Source organism: Rhipicephalus microplus, chromosome 6 (genome assembly GCF_043290135.1).
Source record: "Rhipicephalus microplus isolate Deutch F79 chromosome 6, USDA_Rmic, whole genome shotgun sequence".
In the NCBI taxonomy this organism is placed as follows: Eukaryota; Metazoa; Arthropoda; class Arachnida; order Ixodida; family Ixodidae; genus Rhipicephalus; species Rhipicephalus microplus.
Window position 1 is genome coordinate 10,092,094 of NC_134705.1, and position 24,544 is coordinate 10,116,637.

At 46.4% G+C, this 24,544-nt stretch overlaps 1 long non-coding RNA gene across 1 annotated transcript; it reads right to left on the reverse strand.

The window, feature by feature from the left end:
- Positions 1-4,043: 4,043 nt before the first annotated feature.
- LOC142765190 (uncharacterized) lies at positions 4,044-23,930 on the reverse strand. Its single transcript, XR_012884092.1, has 4 exons — positions 23,491-23,930; positions 20,514-20,623; positions 17,027-17,236; positions 4,044-7,587 (listed from the first exon to the last, which is right to left on the reverse strand). It is a non-coding gene; the product is annotated as an uncharacterized LOC142765190 (long non-coding RNA).
- Positions 23,931-24,544: the final 614 nt, after the last annotated feature.

The following is a 24,544-nucleotide window of genomic DNA, read 5'->3' on the forward strand; positions in this document are numbered from 1 at the left end:
TATTTTTAGTGTTCTCTAGATGAACGCATGGACGGACGCATGGACGGACAGACGGACAGACCGGCAGAAGGACGGACAGGAAGGCGTTCGCGTAAAGTGGCTTTGTGCCACAGGGTATGTGAGATGGCGGTATTTTAGTGTTTTCTAGATGGATGCACATACGGATGCATGGACGGACATACATACAGACTAGCAGACAGACCGACAGACTGACGGACGCGTAAAACGGCCATGTGCCACAGGGTATGTGAGATGGCGGTGCTCAGTTTTCACTTGATTGATGCATGGACGGACGCATGGACGGACAGACAGACGGACAAGCAGACGGATGCACAGGTAGACGGACGAGTAAAGCGGGTATGTGCCACAGGGTATTCGAGATGGTGGTACTCAGTGCTCTTTTGATTGACGCACGGGCGGACGCATGGACGGACAGAGAGACAAGCAGACAGATGGATACGAAAACGAACGCGTAAAGCGGGTATGTGTGACAAGGTATACTAGATGCGAGATGGTGGTACTCAGAGTGCTCACTAAATAGACGCACGGACGGATGCATGGACAGACAGACAGACTAGCAGACGGACGGACGACTAAAGCGGCTATGTGCCACGGTATGCGAGATGGCGGTACCACGAGTGTTCTCTAGATGAATGCACGGACGGACGCATGGAAAGACCAACAGACAGACTAGCAGACAAAGGGGCTGGTGGACGGATGCATGCAGAGGCTATGAGCCACAGGGTATGCGAGATGGCGGCATTTTTGAGTGTTCTCTAGATGGACGCACGGACGGGCGCATAAACGGACAGACGGACAGAATGGCTGAAGGACGGACAGGAAGACGTTCGCGTAAAGTGGCTATTTGCCACAGGGTATGTGAGATGGCGGCACGTTGAGTGTTCTCTAGATGGACGCACATACGGACACATGAACGGATATACACGCAGACTAGCAGACAGACGGACAGGTAGAAGGATGCAATAGGCTGCTTTGTTCCACAGGGTACGTGAGATGGTGGTACTTTGAGAGTTCTCTAGATTGACGCACGGACGGATGTATGGACGGACAGACAGACAGACTAGCAGACAGACGGGCGGATAGACAGACGCGTGAAGCGGGTAAGTGCCACAAGGGATACGAGATGCGAGATGGCGGTACTCAGAGTGCTCACAATATAGAAGCATGGGCGGACGCATGGACAGACAGACAGACTAGCAGACGGACGAACAGGTAGACAGACGCATAAAGTGGCTATGTGCCACAGGGTGTGCAAGATGGTGGTACTTTGAGGGCTCTTTAGATGTACACTCGGACGAACGCATGGACGGACATACAGGCAGACTAGCAGACGGACGGACGGATAGACGGACACGTAAAGCGTTTATGTGCCACAGGTTATACGAAATGCGAGATGGCGGTAAACAGTGTTCACTAGATGGACACACGAATGGACGCACGGACAGAAAGACTAGGCAATGGACGGACAGGTAGACGGACGCGTTAAGTGGGTATGTGCCGCAGGGTATGCAAGATGGTGGTACTTAGAGTGTGCTATAGGTGGGCGCACGGACGGACGCATGGACGGACGGAAAGACGGACTAGCAGATGGACGGATGGATAGACGGTCGCGTAAAGCGGGTATGTGCCTCAGGGTATACGAGATGCGCGATAGCGGAACTCGGAGTGTTCACAGGATGGACGCACGAACGGACGCGTAGACGGATAGACACGCAGACTAGCAGACGGACAGACAAGTAGACGGACGCGTAAAGCGGCTATGTACCATGGTATGCGAGATGGCAGTACTATGAGTGTTCTCTAGATAGACGCAGGGACGGACGCATGGATAGACAGACAGACAGACTGGCAGACAGACGGAATAGTAGACGGACGCGTAATGCGAAAATGTGCCACAGGGCATGCCAGATGGTGGTTTTTTGAGTGTTCACTAGATCGACCCACGGACGGATGCATGGACCGACAGACAAACAGACTAGCAGAAGGACGGTCGGATAGATGGATGTGTAAAGCGGGTATGTGCCACAGGGTGTGCGAGATGGTTGTACTTGTAGGGTTCACTAGATGGACGCACGGAAGGACGCATCGACGGACACACAGACAGACTAGCAGACGGACAGACAGGTAGACGGGCGTGTAAAGTGGCTATGTGCCCCGGGTTATGCGAGATGGTGGTACATGGAGTGTTATCTAGATGAACGCACGGACGGACACATGGACGGACCAACAGACAGACTAGCAGACAGACGGACAGGTGGAAGGATCCGTAAAGTGGCAATGTGCCACAGGGTATGTGAGGTGGCGGTACTTTGAATGTTCTCTAGATGGACCAACAGACGGACGCATGGACGAACAGACAGACAGACATACAGACAGACACAGACAGACAGACAGACTGACAGACAGACTAGCAGATGGACGGACAGGTAGACAGATGCGTAAAGCGGCTATGTGCCACAGGGTATGTGAGATGGCCGTGCTTTGAGAGTTCTCTAGATTGACGCGCGGACGGACGCATGGACGGGCAGACAGACAGACTAGCAGATGGACAGACGGATAGATGGACGCGTAAAGCGGGTATGTGCCACAGGGTATACGAGATGCGAGATGGGTGTACTCGGGGTGCTGACTAGACGGACGCACTCAAGGATGCATGGACGGACACACAGACAGACTAGCAGACGGATGGACAGGTAGACGGGTGTTAGAGCAGCTATGTGCCACAGGGTTTGTGAGATGGTGGTACTTGGAGTGTTCCACTACATGGACGATCGGATGGATGCATGGCCGGACAGACAGGAAGAGGGATGCGTAATGTGGCTATCTGCCACAGGGTATGCGAGATGGCAGTAGATTGAGTGTTCTCTAGATGGACGCACAAACGGACACATGGACGGACATACAGACAGACAAGCAGACGGACGGACAGGTAGACGGACACGTAAAGTGGCCATGTGCCACAGAGTATGCGGGATGGCGGTACTTTGAGTATTCTCTTGATGGACGCACGGACGGACGCGTAGAAGAACAGACAGGTAGACTAGCAGATGGATGGACGAATTGACGGATGCGCGAAGCGGGTATGTGCCACGTGGTATACGAGATGCGAGATGGCAGTACACTGAGTGTTCTCTAGAGGGACGCACAGACGAATGCACGGACGAAAAGAGAAACAGACAGACTAGCAGACGGACCGACAGGTAGACGGCTGCATTAAGCAGCTATGTGCCACAGGGTATGCGAGATGGTGGTACTTGGAGTGTTCTCTAGATTGACGCACACACGGACGCATGGACAGACAGACAAACTAGCACCCAGACAGACAGGTAGACAGACGCGTAAAGTGGCTATGTGCCACAGGGTATACGAGATACGAGATGGCGGTATTTTAGGTGTTCTTAGATTGGTGCATGGACGGACGCATGGACAGACAGCAGACAGTCTAGCGAACTGACGGACAGGAAGGCGGACGCGTAAAGCAGCTATGTGCCACAGGGTGTGTGAGATGGCGGTACTTTGAGTATTTTCTATATGAACGCACGGACGGACGCATGGACGGACCAACAGAAAGATTAGCAGACGGACGAACAGGTGGACGGATGCATAAAGTGGCTATGTGCCACAGGGTATGCGAGATGGGGGTAAAATTGAGTGTTCTCTAGATGGACGCACGGACGCACGCATGTACGGACAGAAAGACTAGCAGAAGGAAGGACAGGAAGACGTTCACATAAAGTGGCTATGTTCCACAGGGTATGCGAGATTGCGGTACTTTGAGTGTTCTCTAGATGGACTCAGATACGAACACATGGACGGATATACAGACAGACTAGCAGACAGACAAACAGGTAGACGGTTGCGTAAAACGGCTATGTGCCACATGGTGTGCAAGATGGCAGTACTCTGAGTGTTCTCTAGATGGACGAACGGATTGACGCATGAACGAACAGACAGACAGGCAGACTAGCAGACGGACGGACAGGTAAACAGATGCGTGAAGCGGATATGTTCCACAGGGTATGTAAGATGGCTGTACTTATTTATTTTTTTATTTATTCAATACTGCCAGCCACCCTTTGGCAGCCAGGGCAGGAGTGGTACAGTGCAGAGTTTGAACACAAAGTTTACACGCGACCAGTAACACGGTCCGCGGTACACAGGGAAGCAATAATACAGTAAGCTTACAGATTGTCACGACACACAAGCGCACGCAATCAGTAACACGGCCCACGATTCGCAAAGCAGCAGTAATTCTCGTTCAAATAGCTACATGAATATACGATAAAACCGGCAATGCTTGTCTAATGCAAGCACACACAAAGTACACTACGCGCATTGACCACGAAGCGTGAAAAAAAAAACACGCAGTGTGCGTTGTGGCATGGTAGCAAGATAACACGTGAAATATGTTAGTTCAATAGGACAGGGGGACAAGACCAGCACTTCCAATCATACACAATTTTGAATAGCAGTTGAAAAAGCATTTTGATTAGTTAAGTTAGTAACGTCGCGTGGCAAAGTGTTCCATTCTGCTATCGTTCTCGGGAAAAAGGATAGACGGTGAGCGTTTGTTCTCGTGAAAGGCATTAGGATTGTTTTGTTGTGCTTGTTCCGGGTGGCGCGTGACATGTTGAATTCAAGAAAAGTATTGAAGTCTAGCTTTGAATAACCATTGACTATACTGTGTAATATTTTAAGTCGATGTAATTTACGGCGGGACTCTAGTGTTGGTAGGTCAGAACGCCTGCGCAGTTCTGTCACGGATACACGCCTGCTGTATGCGTTGTGAATAAAGCGCAGCGCTTTCTTTTGTACCCGTTCGAGCATCGCTGAATCCGTCTTTGTGTGTGGGTCCCAAACAAGGTCTGCATATTCGAGCAAGGGGCGGACCAGCGTAGTGTACGCAATGGTCTTCGTTCTGCTTGTACAGTGCTGAAGTCGGTGTCTTAGAAGCCAAAGTCTGCGCAGTGCTGATGATGTAATATTTTGTATGTGTTTGTTCCAGGTGAGGTTTGATGTCATGCTTACACCCAAATATTTGAACTCGTTAACAACCTCTAATTCAACATTGTTAATTTGATAAGAATATTGAAATGGAAACCTTTTGTGCGTTATTGTCATTTGGCGGCACTTTGTTGTGTTGAAGGTCATGTTCCAATCGGCACACCAATTACTAACAGCTGTTAAGTATTTGTTGAGAACTTTCTGGTCATTTACCGATTCAATAGGGGGATAAACAACGCAGTCATCGGCAAAGAAACGGAAACGCACCGGACAGTCGAACTGTAAATCGTTTAAACAGATAATGAAAAGCAACGGACCTAAGACGGAGCCCTGTGGGACTCCAGAAACAACTGATGACAAGTGAGAGGCAGAGACACCTATCTGAACGTACTGATACCGGCTTGATAAGTAGGAGTCCAACCACTGAGTTATTTTCTCATTTTTGACCAAGTTTCGAATTTTTAACATCAGGTTGCTACGGGGTACTCGATCGAAAGCTCGGTCCATAGCAACCTGATGAGAATTCTCTAGATTGACGCACGGACGGACGCAAGGAGGGACAGACAGACAAGCAGACGGATGGACAGGTAGACAGATGCGTAAAGCGGGTATGCGCCACAAGGTATAGGACATGCGAGATGGCGATACTCAGAGTGCTTGCAAGATGGACGCATGGACGGACGCATGGACAGACAGACAGACTAGCTGACGGACGGACAGGTAGACGGACGCTTAAAGCAGCTATGTACCACGGTATGCGAGATGGTGGCACTATAAGTGTTATCTAGATGAACACACAGACGAACGCATGGACCGATCGACAGAAAGACTAGCAGACAAGGACAGGTGTATGGACGCGTAAAGTGGCTATGTGTCACAGGGTATGCAAGATGGCGGTACTTTGAGTGCTCTTTAGATGGATGCACGGACGGACGCATGGACGGACGAAAAGACAGACTAGCAGAGGGACGGACGGATAGACGGTCGCGTAAAGCGGGTATGTGCCTCAGGGTATACGAGATGCGCGATGGTGGAACTCGGAGTGTTCACAGGATGGACGCACGAACGGACGCGTAGACGAATAGACACGGAGACTAGCAGACGGACAGACAAGTAGACGGACGCGTAAAGCGGCTATGTACCACAGTATACGAGATGGCAGTACTATGAGCGTTCTCTAGATAGACGCACGGACGGACGCATGGATGGACAGACAGACAGAATGGCAGAGAGACGGAATAGTAGACGGATGCGTAATGCGAAAATGTGCCACAGGGCATGCCAGATGGTGGTATTTTGATTGTTCACTAGATCGACCCACGGACGGATGCATGGACCGACAGACAAACAGACTAGGAGAAGGATGGTCGGATAGATGGATGTGTAGAGCGGGTATGTGCCACAGGGTGTGCGAGATGGTTGTGCTTGTAGGGTTCACAAGATGGACGCACGAAAGGACGCATCGACGGACACACAGACAGACTAGCAGACGGACGGACAGGTAGACAGACTAGCAGAAAGGTAGACAGACAGGTAGACAGACAGGTAGACAGACAGACTAGCAGAAAGACGGACAGGTGGAAGGATGCGTAAAGTGGCTATGTGCCACATGGTATGCGAGATAGGGGTACTCAGTGTTCACTTGATTGACGCACGCACGGAAGCATGGACGGACAGACAGACAGACTAGAAAACAGACAGACGGATGCGTAAAGCGGGTATGTCCCTACTGAAACATTCCGTAAGATGCGGAGACCTCAAGTACGGAGTTATTGGAATATGGAAGACGTATGATGCGGACTTCGCACAAGAGGTATGATGCGTGCGAACTCCGCATAAGACGTATGATGCGGACTCCGCATCTTATGGAAAGACGTATCATGCGGAAATTACTGAAATGTGTGCATGTTACGTCTGAATCTAGTGCAAAGAAATATAGTGTGTAAATTGAATAGACGTCCACATCTTGAGTACATGCAATACTGTGTACAAATCACAATATTTCTTAAATGTGCTTGATGAGGGATTGAATCATTGGCATCTTTCTAATTGTCGTGATACGGAAGCAAAATTACCTTTTAAATAAAATACATTACAAAACTACTAAATTAACATGCTAGCGATCATAAATGGTGGTTACATTGCAACACATTATTGCAGTGTTCTATGCAAGACTTAAAGAACCTATAAAGGTATTATTATCAATAGAGAATCATTAATATACACATCAGCCCTGCTACAATCAATATATTTTTTTATTTGTCTGTATGCACCAGCTGTGAATAGTGACATTGCAGTGTTGATCGTACACAAATGAGGTGACTACACCGTAATTTCACGAGCTCCACCTAAGCCATAGGATGGTGGCACAAAACACACTGTAACAGCAGTTTTAGAGCGAAATGTCTACACATAAATAATAATCATAGCACTGTGAAAGTGTGGCGCTGTGTTTATCTCATGAATGCCTTGTGGAGATCGGCGAAATGCTGCTTGAGGCTCCAGCACCACTGTAAATTTCGAAGGTCACTGACGTAGAACTTATGTGTCCTTCATAGGCACCTGTAAATGAAAATAATTGGCACAAATAATGTCAGAGACACATGTTAGCACAATAGTTCACATGTACAAGAAATATAACACACAGAATGAAACTGAATATGTAAGGCACACAATGCTTCTTGGTATGCATATGTGAATAATAGAAGGAATGAGTGTATAAATTAGTTCTGTCACATTTAAAAAACAGCATGCTTATCCCAGTGAAAACAACTAGGTTGTCACGATTTTCAATGGTAGAGATAATCGATTAATATGTCCTTATGAAATTATGATTTAAATGCTTCCTGCATAGTAAAACTTTAGGAACTGCAAGTGAAAGCTCTCAATGGACATTTAATAGTGTGTGCATGTACATCTACTGCCTTTATACTGTACAGTTTGTGCACAAAATTGGCATCTTGAACAATTTTGAGAGTTAAACCTATGCAACTTATGAAGGTTAAAATCACCATGAAAGCAAGCAGGAGCAGGCAGGTGCCATTAAAACTCTGTGCAAGCCAGATAACTATAACCAAACTGCACACATATAGGGGAGCAAGAGTAACAGAAATTCGGCTGCTGACCCGCATGTCGCGGTATCAAACCCCGGCTCCATTTCCGATGGAGGCAGAAATGCTGTAGGCACGTGTGCTCAGAATGGGGGGAAGTCAAAGAACTCCAAGTGTTCGAAGTTTCCAGTGCACTCCACTACGGCGTCTCTCATAATTATATAGTGGTTTTCGGACGTGAAACCCCACATATAAATAAAGAATAACAGAAATAAACTGCCAACAGAAAAGTTGGGTGCATGTGCTATCTGTAAATGCTTACACCTTAGTACATACAGCATGCTCATTCCATTTTAAATACCGATATTGAAAATAACTGCTCTATTAGGAATGTAAAAGGTAAGGTAGAACTGAACGACTCTACAAAAAGTGACCCTATTAAGACATCACGTTTTCTTGTAACAAAATTGACTAAGACTCTCAAATATCACTATGCAAGAAAAAAATCTTCAAAAGAACAATCAAGTTTGAAGTCATAATTTTTAATATGGCTACTATGACTATAACCAAGAAATCGACCTCAACGTGGCTAATGTTAGTTTTTAAGGCCTATGTTCACTAGACAATGAACTATACCACAAAAAGCACAGCGTTCAGGCAAAGCACCACACAAAAAAAGAAAGCAGTCCTTTTTGTTATCACCTACAATGCCTTTAAAATGGTATTTTTACCTCTACTTTCCGCTTTTTATCCAAGTAACTGGTGTGAAACAAGTTAGCTGAAAATGCACTGTGCCTCAAAAACCTGTTGGTTGAATCTGAATTTTTAAAAAATGGTGAAGCTTGCAATAAATTAGGCTCCACAAGCCTTGGAACAGCGAGACTACATGACTATTAGGACTACTTTGATTACTTGTGTTTTGTTTCCAGGCCTAAGCATAAAGACAAGGGCTCAACTGAATTGCTGCTAACTGTAGCGAAGCCTCCGAACTATGAAATGGGTCGAACTCTTGAGTACCTTCTAGTGGGGCTACCCAACAAGGACGCCGCTCGCACTGAGAGCCCGTGCTTGGCCGTTACTGTCGCCATTGTGCTTGCTCGCTGTGGACCGACTATTAAACGCCTTAACATTTTGGTGGAGAGTGCTGTGCCCTTCAAACATCTTCGGTTCACATTCGATGCCCTTGGAGCTTAGATCCCGTACCGTGCCTTCAACCATGCAACAAGACGCCGCCCAGCAAACGCTTCCTCCTGCGCCGACGCCATGTTCCGGTGTCCCCCGCATCCGCGACCCACCTGTCTTCACCGGCGCAGATGGCACCGACGTCGAGGACTGGCTCGTCATGTACGAACGCGTCAGCGTCCCCAATCATTGGGACGAGGCAGGTAAACTCGGCAACCTGGTTTTCTACCTCGCGGGTGTGGCCGGCATGTGGTATAACAACCACGCGTCTGATTTCGCAACCTGGCCCGATTTTAAGACCGCTATCACCAACGTTTTTGGCCGCCCTGCCGTTCGTAAGCTGCAAGCCGAGCAGCGCTTACGCGAACGCGCTCAGCAGGCCGGTGAATCATTCACCAGCTACATTGAAGACGTCTTGGACCTATGCAAGAAATGCAACGACAGCATGTCCGAATCAGACAAGATCCGGAACGTCATGAAGGGCATTGCCGATGATGCCTTCACGATGCTGCTGGCCAAAAACCCAGGCACAGTAGCTGAGGTCATCACGCTGTGCCAGAGCTACGAGGAGCTCCGCCGGCAGCGTTCGATGACCCGTCGCTCCACACCACGAGATGCAGGGCTTGCAGGCTTGGAGGCGAGCTGTGACCAGGTGGCACTGCTGGCAGACCTCAAGTCCTTCATACGTGAGGAAATCGCACGGCAGTTCTCTCTCCTGCCCTTCGCCCACCCACCGGCTGCTCAACAATCGGCCACTACCATTTCCCCCCCCATCTGCCGAGCGATTGAGCAGGAAATAGCGGAGGTTATGCCTGCGTACCACCCACAACAGCTTCCGGCTCCTGTACCCCCAAGTTACGCCCAAGTGGTCGCCAGGCCGCCTCCAGTCGTTCAAGCGCCCGCCCCACTGACTTACGCTGAAGCTGCCGCACGACCTCCATCCTTTGCAGCGGGTATGCCGGCTACGTATGTTGACGTGACCTCTCAGAGTCAGCTCCAGCACCCCCTGCAGCCTTTCCAGCCACCGTTCCGTCCATCGGCTCTTGCGTCATGGACAAGACCTACCCCGGCGAACCGATGGCGCAAATCCGACAACCGGCCCATTTGCTTTGCCTGCGGTTACGCCGGCCACGTAGCACGTTATTGCACTCGCGTACAGACGCCCCATATCTCGTCGCCTGTTGCTGGCCAGATTAGGCGTACCTATCACGAGGAAACGCCGTCTATGCCACCGCCAACTCGCCTAGCTTCATCTTCTCGTAGGTCACCGTCTCCACGACGTCGTTCCCCGTCCCCCATGCGGCCAAGTTCAGCTGCTCACGAGCGGGAAAACTAGTCGTCGCAGTCCCCGAGGCAAGGACTGCGATGCTATCGCATTGTGAAAGCCCTCAGAGCCGCCCATCTAATGTCATTGACGTGCTTGTGGACGGTGTTCACGCATCTGCTCTTATTGACACAGGAGCTGCAGTATCCGTTATGGACGAAAAATTTTGCCGCTTGCTTCGTAAAGTGACGACGCCAATTTCTGGATTGTCCCTTCGTACCGCCGGTTTGCATCGTATTCATCCTACAGCAGGGTGCACAGCTCGCGTTGTCGTTCAGGACGTTCTGTATGTCGCCCAATTCATCATCATTCCCGCATGCTCTCATGACGTCATCCTGGGGTGGGATTTTCTCTCCCGCAACGACGCCGTCATCCATTGTGCCGCCGCCGAAATTGAACTCTCCCCCTTCTCGCATTTGACGCCGGAAGACAGTTCTTCGAAAGTGAGCAAGATTCTCGTGAAAGACGATACCATAGTGCCTCCAAGCTCCACGATGGGTGTATCTGTCTACTGCGCTGGACTCTCCGACACAATTGCACTCGTTTCGCCATCCGACCGTGCTTGCCGAAGGAAAGGGTTCCTAGTACCTTTTGCGACCGTGCAAATCACCCAGGGCAACGCCTCTATTTTCGTGACCAACCCATCCCCGTACACTGTTACCTTGGTTCGAGGGGAATGTCTCGGCAGAGTGGAACCAGTGGATAACGCACAAGTCCTGGACGTACCTGATGACTCGCGTTGTCCCAATTTGCGTACCATCAGTGCTGTTTCCACTTCTGATTCGTCATCTCCTGATGTATTTGGCCCTTGCATTGATGACAACCTCGTCGGTACAGCGTTCCTAGCTTCTGAACCTGTTGCGAGAATATCGTTCTTCTTTCGATGTCGGGCGAAGTTCTCTCGGTCGTGCGTCCGCTGTTACGCATCGTATCGACACTGGTGCCCATCCACCATTACGGCAACGTCCCTACCGCGTGTCGCCTGCTGAACGTCGGGAAATTAACGAGCAGGTTGATGATATGCTCAGACGCGACGTTATTCGGCCCTCGGACAGTCCATGGGCGTCTCCAGTTGTTCTTGTTGCGAAGAAAGATGGTTCTGCGCGGTTCTGTGTAGACTACAGACGGCTCAATAAAATCACTCGCAAGGATGTTTACCCACTGCCGCGCATCGATGACGCAATTGACAGCCTTCACGGAGCCGAATTTTTTTTCTTCTCTCGATCTGCGCTCGGGGTACTGGCAAGTACCCATGGCTGATGACGCTCGACCGAAGACTGCGTTCATCACACCCGAAGGCTTGTACGAATTCAACGTCATGCCGTTTGGTCTATGTAATGCACCTGCGACCTTTGAGCGCATGATGGACACCGTTCTGCGCAACTTGAAATGGCACACGTGCTTGTGTTTCCTCGATGACGTTGTGGTGTTCGCTCCAGATTTCTCTACGCACCTCCAACGTCTGAAAGAAGTTTTTGCACGTATCAGCAATGCCGGCTTGCAACTAAATCTGAAGAAGTGCCGCTTTGCAGCACGGCAACTCACCATCCTTGGGTACGTCGTGTCCAAGGATGGCATTCTTCCTGACCCAGCCAAGCTTCGGGCCGTGGCCGAATTCCCCAAACCTGCGTCCGTCAAGGAACTGCGTAGTTTCGTGGGCCTGTGCTCGTACTTCCGACGCTTCATACGAAACTTTGCCACGATCATATCACCGCTGACGAAGCTCCTTGGAAGTAACGGGTCCCTCAATTCGTAGTCGTCTGAGTGTGACGACGCGTTCGCGAAGCTCCGCCATCTGTTGACATCTCCTCCCATTCTACGCCACTACGACCCTACGGCCCCGACGGAGGTGCACACAGACGCCAGCGGTGTAGGCCTCGGCGCTGTCCTGGCGCAGCGCAAACCCGGATTCCCTGAATATGTCGTAGCATATGCAAGCCGTACGCTCACGAGAGCTGAGACAAACTACACCGTCACGGAAAAAGAGTGCCTGGCGATCGTCTGGGCTCTTACAAAGTTTCGACCGTATTTGTATGGTCGCCCATTCGATGTCGTCACCGACCATCATGCACTATGCTGGCTTTCATCATTGAAGGATCCCTCAGGCCGTCTCGCCCGTTGGGCTCTTCGTTTACAAGACTACGACATCCGCGTGCTGTACCGCAATGGACGCCAGCATGCTGATGCCGACGCCCTCTCGCGCTCCCCTCTGCCTGAAGGTGATGTGCTCTGCTCAGTATCCTCGGCTGCTGTTTCTGCCATTGACGTTGACATAATCGCTACCGAACAGCGAAAAGATAATTGGATCGGCCCGCTGATCGACTTGCTCTCTGATCCATCCGCAACGCCATCTACACGTGCATTGCGTCGTCAAGCTCGCCATTTCGCCATTCGTGACGGCCTTCTACACCGACGCAATTACGACGCCGACGGCCGGCAGTGGTTACTCGTGATACCCTGCAGTCTGCGGTCAGATATATGTGAATCCTTCCATTCTGATCCGCAATGCGCGCACTCTGGGGTATTCAAAACCTACCATCGCATTCGACAACGCTACTTCTGGCGCGGGATGTACCGCTATGTGCAGCAGTTCGTTCGCTCTTGCCTCACTTGCCAACGCCGTAAACCGTCAGCTCACATGTCACACGCCAGTCTACAACCGTTACCTTGCCCTGACCGTCCCTTTGGGCGCGTAGGTATCGATTTGTATGGACCACTTCCTCTGACGTCGGCTGGTAACCGCTGGGCCATCGTTGCCGTTGACCATTTAACGCGATACGCCGAAACCGCCGCTCTCCCTGCGGCTGCTGCGCGCGATGTTGCGTCCTTCCTGCTGCATCGATTTATACTGCGCCACGGACCACCCCAAGAGCTTCTCAGCGATCGAGGCCGTGTCTTCTTGTCGGAAGTCGTCGAAGCCATTCTGACGGAGTGCCATTCTGTCCACCGCAAAACTACTGCTTACCACCCACAGACGAATGGCCTCACCAAACGCTTTAACCGCACCCTCGGCGACATGCTTTCTATGTACGTCGCTGCCAACCACACTAATTGGGATAATATACTGCCCTTCGTCACCTACGCCTACAACACCGCCCCTCAGAGCACGACTGGTTTTTCACCTTTCTACTTGCTGTACGGAAGGCACCCGTCGCACACCATGGACACGATACTCCCGTACACGCCGGATCCATCTGAGTGTACACCTATTTCCGAGACAGCCAGGCTTGCTGAAGAGTGTCGCGAGCTTGCCAAGACTTTTACGACGCAAGAGCAAGAGCGGCAGAAGAGTATCCGTGATGCCAGCACCACTTCTGAGCCCACGTTCCTTCCTGGTGCACTTGTATGGCTCTCGATCCCGACCTCTGCCGCTGGCCTCTCTTCCAAACTATGTCCCAAATACGAAGGCCCCTACCGTGTCATCGAGCGCACCTCACCCGTCAACTATCTGATCGAACCCGTTGAACAATCTTCGGACATGCGCCGCCGTGGGCGAGACATCGTCAACGTGGAGCGCCTGAAGCCTTATTATGACCCGCTCATAATAACAAGCTGTTAGGTCGCCAGGCGGCTCTCTCTTCGACCCCGGGGTAATTGTAGCGAAGCCTCCGAACTATGAAATGGGTCGAACTCTTGAGTAACTTCTAGTGGGGCTACCCAACAAGGACGCCGCTCGCACTGAGAGCCCGTGCTTGGCCGTTACTGTCGCCATTGTGCTTGCTCGCTGTGGACCGGCTATTAAACGCCTTAACATAACAAACAAATCCTTTCGAAATTGCCCGAGCGTCAAAGGATGCTCAGCCATTTGTTGTTTTTCGCACTGGGCTATTCTACACCAAACATACAAATCATACTGCCTGGCGAACATCACAGATGTATAGTTTATAAAATGATGGTAATTTACTCTTCTGAAAATAGTTATTTGCAGGAATGTTTTGAAGAGAAAAAAGTAGTGGTCACGTGGGTACCTTCAGAATTTCGCAGTGTGTCGTGCGGGTGTTATTTGTGAGAAAAATTTCAAAGTACCGCTTTATCTTGCCATATCAAATTTGATCTACATATTAAGTAAAGGTGCTTCTTAAAGTATTTGAAGCCGAGAAAAATTAGTGCAATTTTTCCGCTACATAGGCTTTGAAGAATTCAGCCAAACTGTTTATCGTTTGCATTTCTTGTATGGCAATACTGCATTTTGTATGAATATTTGAGCCACAAATACTCACTGCACAGAAGTTATATTTCACGGAAAAAAATAATGTTAGGTCCAGATTACAAATATCACTATATAATTGTTTTTGTCCACATTGAGATGCAATTTGAGTTGTGTGTTTGTCTAATTGAAAATTACTTTTATGTGTAAGTTGAAAGCAAATGAACAGTTCTTGTTACATGGCAAGTGTTATCATTACAATTTTTGTTTAAATGAGGAAAAGGATTTTTCAAGTCTCCTATTGAGGGCCATGGGGAACTTCGGAACGGAAGCTGTCGTATATCAAATGCAGAAAACAGCCATCATAAGAAAACTTCAAAAATTCATTTCTACTTTAAGACAAAGTGTAATCATATATCTTGCCATATAAAGAGAACTGCTTCCTTGCTTTTGATGTGGCGAAAAAATTGCACTAATATTACTAAGCTTCATGCACTACACAAAATCACCTTTACTTAATACCTAGACCGAATTTGGTGTAGAAGAGGCAGTATTTTTGAAACACTTTTTACTTTTTACAAACAACACCCAGACGACATCCTGGGAAGTCCAGAAGGCACCAACGTGGCCTAATATTTTGTTCTCTGCGATATACTTCAGCATTTTGCTGTTTTCAGAAGAATACAGTAAACGAGCACAATATTTTTTTTCAAAACACATTTAGGACGGTTGGCAAAAGGGCTGGGATGTTTGATGCGTAATTGCCTCACTGCCAGCATTTATTCTTCCGAAGCTCAAGCTATCACCTCTCTGTTACTGCCTCCCTCACATACAATGCCTGCATAGGAAAGAAAAAGACAGGTCCGACAAAGTTCACAAGGCAAGATATTTTCATGTTAGATAAATTCATTACCATAAACAGCAGCAAAATAACATTCATTTTGAGTAGTGCAAGACACAAGCTATATATCAGCATACTAAGGGCCAAGCACAAACTTTTCATTTGAACATGTGTGGTGATAGACAGGAAGCACTTATTGCAAGACTGATCAGTCTGTAATTAACTGAATGAAGTACAATGCACTGTTCAATCCAACACCACATAGGCATCTTTGCTATAGCAAAGCCATGTGTCATTGATTCATGCACTAGATGGGACAATGCAAATCTAACAAAAAATGTGAAAAAAGAAAAGAAGAGAAAAAAAGAAGAAAAGGGGGGATGCAAAGTAGGAGCAGTGTAGCACTACTTTTACTTTGCATTCCCCTTTTCTTTCTTCTTTTTTCTTCTTTTCTATCATATATCTTTTTTTTGCTTCCCTTACCCCCAACCTCCGACAAGAGAACACTTTGTATCAGCGCAACCTAACTTGAAAAGAAGCAAGGGCTGCACTCTTCTGCGTTATAGGTTTTTTTTTTCAGACAAACATTTCCAACGGGCACACACGCTTACACTAAAAGATGATGTCATTACTGACCCCATTTAAACTAACACGCCAAGGATGACAAGGTGACTTCAAAAAAATAGGTCCTCCTATCGCAACATCGGCCAGCCTGTCTGAAGCACTTCTACTGTTCACCCTGATTACCCCACTAGATGTTTCTATCTGTCGACTCACATCTTCACTTTGGATAACACTAAGACGAGCTTAGATTGATGAATACGCACGAAAGTTTAGTGATGTATCATGTATCAGATTAAGCAACTCTGTTAAAAAATTATTGATAGCTTGCTTCCAGGCTTTTCATACTGTAGCCTGAAACTTCGTAATGTCTTCTATGCACATGAACCAGATTGACAACGTAATGCACAACATGCTTAAGAATACTGCGAGGAACAAGATAACGACAAAACGACCAGCCACCCAAATTTTTCACTGTACATGTTTATAAAATGTTCATGTACCCCAAACGAGGTGCTTATGATACAAGCCGAAAAAACCTACAAGTAGGGCCTTGGAGTCTTCTGGAAGTAGACGTGTTGCATTTTTTCTGTAGAGGGCTTTACACCCATAAGTGAGGAACAAAACTCCTGTATAATGAAGAATGTTGGCAGCTATCAGTTATAGAAAAGCCTAATGCAGCTAATCTTCCCCGACACATCTGTACATTTAGAGAGGTGACGTAGCTTCCGTGATTGTGGCAGTAACTCAGACAGGACCAGTGCGAAAATTGGCACTACTTGGCTAGACAAATGTCCAAACATGCCTGCCCGACCCCCTTTAGCCATACTGGCTGAATCTGACACATGATTTCTTAACTGCTGGCTGGACGAAAACAAAACCACTGAAGCACTCACAATACACAGCGTGAAGTTCTTTTGGTGTGGTCAACTTCGTCTTCTGCGATGAAAGAGCAGCACAGTGTACTGATAAGGCACTCCTTGCAATGGTTTTCAATGCAACACAGTGACCTTGCTGTTCCTGTCGAAGAGAGCTTCGGGAGCTTGGAGGGTGCTTGCTCTTTTCTGGGGGCTGCTGCCGCTCCTCGTTTTCTGCTCAAGGTCAACCTGCACAAAGTTGTAGATGAGGCTTCAAGAGTTGTATATAATGATATACTAACTTTCGCTGAACACACATTTCCTCGTGGCACACTGACGAATTTCTTATAAAACTTAAGGCCTCGCATATGCAAACATTTACAATCGATCCGAAGATGCACTCGACTCTAAAGGAGCAAGTTTGTTATGTAGTGTAGATAAAGAAAGGTCATTCAGCACAACCACAACTACAGTTGCACACGAAAACGACATTTTACACGATTCTGTTTATTTACATGGTCCATTTTATTTTATTTACATGGTCTATTTTACACGGTCCTGTTTTACACGATCTGGCCTGCATGAACTTTTGAACCGGGCACCATATAGGTTGAAAGACACACACAGAGTTTGAGACAAACCTAGTTTCCCGTGGAGCATCCTCTTGCACTATAACAACACATCTCAATCTAGTTAGTTGGTCAGAACGAGGTGAAAACAGCTCGCACTTGAAAAGCACGGGCAGAAGGAATGACGCCTGCACCCTGTGCTCCCGGTACATTCTCGTTGAGGGTGCAGTTTTCACCTTACCCTTATGCAATTTCGCATTTATAACACTGTTCGCTGCATAATCTTTGTGGCGTTAAAGTGTGTGATACCGTCATGTGTATCCCATGTAATTTATAAAAATAGAATACAAGATAGCTTGATTCAAAAATAACAGAGTGCATCCAGCGCCATGTCCTGTAGCCATTCTTTAAGCAAGTGGCAGAATGATTTATTCTTCAAAACTTATCTTTTTTGTAACCACTACAAGAGCTAACTCGTACACTGGCACATTCTGTTTGCCTCTTCAGATTATAAGGTACCTTTTTTACACCAGAAAATCTTCAAGAAGAATAGAAGTGTTGTAATTGTGAAGAAAGAAAAGTAGAAGAAAAAAAAGATAACCTGCCCTGTACAGGGACCGAGCCTGCGAACTTCGAATAACATGTCCGATGCTCTATCAACTGAGCTACCATGGCGGCTATCTCTCTTCCATTTTGTACGGTATATATGTGCATTTATACATGGAAGAGTCAGTCAGCGCTGCCTGTTACCATTATGGCGAGTGTGGGACACCTTTTTTTGCCTACTGGCAATTACATTACGATTGCAATTACGTTACGATTACTTCCAATATCCCTATACTTCTTTGGCAGCATTATGCATCTGTCAGTTCTCAGGAAATCTGCTAGTCACAGGAGGAGGCAATAGTTCACCCTCCCACCTAAATGCATGTACTTGAACACATGCACAACTGATGAAAAAAAAAAACAAGTCACACACCGCTAAGATTACTGAGATTCACTGTTTAAGATTCATGAGTAAAGGAAAGAACTATAAATTGAAGGGTTTGTTGTCTTTGTTGAACACATTATAATGAGAACTAGCAGAAAATGATGCCAAACAAACTATAGGGGATGTCATCAAAAGTAACTTTAATCAAAATTGTGAAAAGAAAAGTGAACAAAAACGTAACTTGGCAACGTTTTTTGACAATTTAATTGACAATACTTTTTATAACATCCCTATATTTTACTGGGTAATGTTGTCGAGTATTTCTCATTATTAGAGTGGTGTGTAGGCTGACAAAGAAAGTATATGGCATCGGTACTTCTTTTGAACACCTAATAGTTTGAGGACCTTAAAAGAGCGGAAGCTACTTTGAGTAGACCAGAATACTTAGTTGGAGCGAAAACAAAACGTGCACACATTTTTACCAGGCTTTTTAACACATTTTGAGACATAAAAGTGTATGCTGCCAGTAATGTTAAGTAACATTACTTTTGTCACACTATGCACTGTAGCAGGTGTAGTTAGAGTGGTGATAGTGAAGGATTAATCAAGCACGCCACCAACTGCGTTCACATCAATGGTCGCGTATTTTCAAAATAAACCTCCTGTATAATAAAAAAAATTTTAGAGCATTTATGATTTTATCCAAATCAAGTTAAACCGACTGGGTAAGCAAACCATTTGCATAAAATCAAAAGGCATAAAGTGATTCATGTATTATAACTATGTGAACAATTTCAGCAACGCAGGGCAAAGTGACAACAGTTCTATTAAAAACCCCTCTCATTATAACATGCATGAAAAGCACCACACCAGAATATTTTATAGTGCATGTAATATCGAGACTACTACACTGTCTATTGACCTTTTAGAAGAAGGGTATCTCCTTCACGTTCAATGGGCAACCACATAGCTTTTTCCTGAGGTTTTCTGTGAATATTTCCTGAATTTCAGATATCATTAGGATTGATTTAGAGTGAACAGATTTTGCTTACGCATTGAAACCTAGTTCTGTATGTAACTGCAATTATGGGTGCCAAACCACCTCCAATTATTTTTAACATTTAACCTAATTTTTAACTGCAGCAGCACAACGAGCTATGTGTGCCCAAAAAGTAGCTAGAAACAATACCTTTACCTCTTTGAGCCTTTTGGAAGTGTTCAGCTTCTCAGTGCTCACCTTACAACACTTTTTTTAAATACGTGTTTGTGTGCCCACTGCTCTTGCTCCTTGTACAGTGAGGAGGAGCACATGGCAAGAAGAGACAAGAAAAAGCATAGCGAAAAAAAGCGAAATAAGCGAGGACCTCTTTTGTATCGTACAATGTGTATAACTTTACTTTTGCGACAACATATAGACAAATTATCACGGCTATGCATCCACTGTAGAGTCATACACAGCTGCAACACCATGACTAAATTTCAACCTTGTGTTGGTTTAGGATACCTTTATAGAGGCAAGCTAATGATATCTGCATTTGTTTGGCACATATTAAGATGCAGTGAAATGTGATATGGTAATCTCATTTAGAATGCACATCATGTGGCTTCATTGTATATGTGGCCACAAGTAACTCTGGTTGCAAAGCAATATGGCAGAGCCTAAACAGACTTCACCGACCACTCCAATCTGAACTTGCCTTTGCTACTTGCCCATTATCATCCCAGCAAAAAATGAATAATTGAATCTGCTACAGATATGTGCTAGCTTATGCTAAGGACCAAGTATGAAGGGTGTTTTGTCATTATTGAGATTAGTTATTTGTTCAAGAACACTTGCTGTCAAACACAAATACATTGCTGTCGAAGCATCAAGACTCAAATATAAAGCAAAAAGAAGTGTCTCTTTAAAAATTACAGGCCACAAGGTGCAAGATAAATATTTGATATACTTGGGATGTAAGGCACGCACAAGAGGTGCTGCCATATTATACTTTTCCTTGTGTTGAAACCTGCTTGCTTTACTCACCCAACAAACCTGTAAAGATGCCGTGAAAACACCAAGGAGCTGATGCAGCAACGTTGAACACATGTCAAGGGATTCCACCATTCCTAAGCAGCCCTACAGCCTCCACAGTCCTGCAACCATTTGTAAGACAAATATAGTTCTACCCAAAGTTCTTGGTTTACAGATACACATGCAAGAAGCATAACCACTCTATAGGAAGTTTGCATGATAATGCGCTGGGTAGCAAAACGGATGCCAATATCAAGTATCCCGGCCTGCCGCTTCTTTCTTTCCTTTCTTAATTAATCAATCCATGGTTAATAAATGTTCCCCCAATGTGAAGTGTACTGGCAGTCCGGTGAAGAATTGCAATGTATTTCAAACACAGTCCGATTCATGGCAAGTAAGCATGCAATAGCGTTTTGTCAGCTGTTCGAGAAAAGAGCATGAAGTTTAGCTAAAACCCATGTTTTCTATAAACACCATTCAATTTGATATAAAAGTTGTGAGCATTATGTGAAGGAACACGGATTAATGTTTAATCAATGATTTCTTATATTGTATTGATATGAATGCAACTAACTGAATATGAAACGATAATTTTTGCTTGAGAATTTAGAGTTATGAACACTATCGCACTTGCCAGCTGCATCTTGTCCAAAACAGCGGCAAGATAGGCTAGTTTCTGTAGGTGAGCAGTAATGAGCAGAGCAAAATAACAACAAGAAACACCAGTAACAACAGTATGGGGCAAGCACAGACTGCCAACTGTATAATTTATTGCACAAAAGTTCGCCTGAACATCAGTCAGACAACTCGTGCAAATGAAGGTCCCGTTGGGAATAAACAAGTTACGAAATCAACAATGCCTGCTTTCACTAACAGGACCCTCATTCACATAAAGTACGCAGCGATAGGCCCCTACCGAGGTACGTCACAGCATGATGTCACTGGCACATGTAAAAGGTGTGGCTGTAAAAACACTCCCGCTGGTGGCTCAGCCCGGTACAGTCGTGCGGTGTTCGGGGCAAGTTTTAATTTTTTAAAGCTTACACTTCACGTTACAATGTCGACATTAGCTGTAGTATGTGTCAGCAAGCATCTAGCTGTGTGGTAAACTGTGTGGTAAAATATTTGCCACGCTGTCTGTTTATCTTGAAGAAGTGAACACACGTGGTGGCCTGTGCGAGGAACAGTGGCATAGTCTTCAAAAATGTGCACTGTTGATTGCGGCATGTAGTGTGCATTGAAAGGCATTGAGAATATCGGTTTAACTGAGAATATTGTGAGTGGTGTGTGCAGTGTCAATAACAATGTGTCTTGTTTGCGAGGACGTTAGCACTCATGGCAAGGACCGGTCGATGAAAAAACTTGATTCGACATTTTAGTCAAGGTAAATATGCACTTGACGCGACCATATGCGAGTGGGTACAGCTCGGTGTTTGCGCTGGGTGCAGAAAAAAATTGCATGGTCACCGGGCTAGAAAATACCATTTGCTGAAGCTGCATGTATGAATCGCCCCGACGAGTACGCAAGCCCAATAAAGGTATAACTCGTTTTATCGAAGGCCTCATATGTCTTCATGTAATAAGCAGAGATTCTTGTTTCACATTACTCAGTATCTTTACCGCTCGATATTCATGAAGTGACAATGCAAACAACAAGTTTTTGTGTTAGGTTTTAAGGGAGCAATGTAAATATGCAAATAAGTTATAGGTGTCAGATGCAGCGATGTAACTGCACAAAAGATTACGTACATATTAGGCTACAGGTTTAGAATCGCATACATCTCAGTGGTCTATCAGGAACGTCACAAACAACTTCCTTGCCAACCAGCCCTTGCACAGAGGGAGGGAATGGCTGGCACGGTGCTCGAAGTGACGTCACACTATTTGCAAACATAGAGAGGTTTCTTCCTTAGGCAACATTTTGCACAATATATTTTTTAGATGCAAGACTGTACTCGTCCACATTGATCATACTGATGTCTTTTGTTGTTACTTTGTGCTGTGAATCACTAGGCACTTAGTCACCATGATCTTTAAAAGCTAATTTCAGTGTTCTCTCTCATATTGCTGACAACTGTGTTGTTGCATAAATTGGGCAAAAAAGCAACACAGAAAGGCTGTCACAATAAATACACCAACATGGGTATTCTCCTGCAAACAACTTGTTTGTGCTGAAACAGCCAAACACCTGATGAGTTAGATGAGAAATATTAACGCATCAAAACTATAAGTGCTTGCATCAGCAACTACACAACAGCGTGATAACCGCACCCCTGCCACACAGCAGTGAAACATATTTTGAACATGCTGGCAGTGTATTATTTTATAAAAAGCAACTCTGGCAGATTACAAAATCTCACATTGTGCATGCAAGTTTTCTTCAAAGTCAGGCGTACAATGTAGGTGCTGGCCGGTACATTATTAGTTACAAGCAAAGGCGTCTTGCAGGTACACATGCAGATTGCACGAACACCTCTCTCTCTCTACACTAGGCACACACATTATATCTTTTAACAAGCACACGCCACTGTTTAGGGGCATAATAACGCTCTACCGTGAACGTATGCTAATCAACCCACTTAGGCGGTTGGCTAGGTGAATCGAGCCAAGTTACAAATTGTATCGCCCACGAACGTAAACAAAATGCTGCTTTGCATCAAATGGCACTGCAGGCTTCGTTTAATCAACAACGTAGCAAGCGCCATGTGCGTCTTCCTCACTACATTGCACATATGAAAAAAATCGATCACCATTGGATTGGAACTGGAGCTAATTCGAGACAACTGCGGCATGTTGCCGCAGTTGTCTCGAAGTTGTCTCCACGCCGATGCGCCATGGCTCTGCTGGCGTTAGCATTGTCAAAGCGAATCGGCAACCGCACTCGCAAAGGCGCGTAAGGTTGCCGTTTCACGACGCCTCGTTCGAGTGCAGCAACACACACTTGCACTGAGTGGCACACTTGGTCTACATAAAAAAGTGTCCCCCTTACCTTTAGTTTCTTTGACACTGTCCTGAGGGAAGTGACGACAGGCGTCAGCCGTCACCTCGGAGTCCTTCGAGCGCCCGCCCAACCCGCCGATTCCTTGGACGACTCGCACTTGATCCGCACTCGAACAACCGCGGGAATAGGGCGCAATCTTAGCACATCACACGAACGAGGAACGGCGCTTCCTTGCGTAAATTTAACATTTCGTGCTCTCGTGTGTAGCAGCGCGAACACACGAGAGACGCACCGACACGGCATGCCCACGAAAACAAAAAAGACAAACAACATGTGGCTTTAGCTGTGAATGGATTTGACTTGGATATCTGTGTGAGGAAAAAAAAACATCTGTCGCTGCTATAAACTGAAAAAAATGTATGTTATCTGGCAAAATAACTTTAAAAGTGATAAACGGTTATTCAAAAAACAAGGTACAACTTATGATTATTTTCTGGGTCTTTGTTTTGTTTTTGTTCTAGCAGACGACAGCCTCCTACTGCTTCTACGACAGACGTAGTGCGGTTTCACGTTCGGTGCGTTTCGCCGACGCAAAGCTCTACAGTAGTGATATCAGAGTTATCAATTCTCAATGAATCATAGGATGGCTACAAAGCAGTAACATTTTGACATAGTGCAGTACGCAATCTTTCAAGGTATGACATTTCTTTGCTCTGAAGCAAATCGAAGCAAGCCGGCCGGCGCAATCAGCTGATGTCGCCACTACGCGAGGCATGGTCGTGCGCAATAGCGTCGCGCCCCGTGCTCGATTTGTCATCAAGCGATAGAGCTACTAAGTGGAATACAGCTAGATGCAGGGATTAATGGCGTATCACTCTAATTCCCTGTGGTGGCCGACTCAATCGCAAGAGAGCCCCGGGAAACAACCTTCAACTGCTCAAGCTTGTGTGTGGGTGTAAATACTTGTTTTCATCCGCGGCGGGGCAGCAATCTATAGTTGAAAGACATGCGAAAAGCATGTGACGTATATACAATCCCAAAACATATGCACACAACAATAGATACGATCGCATATCGTACATAAATATGCCAACACATAGCG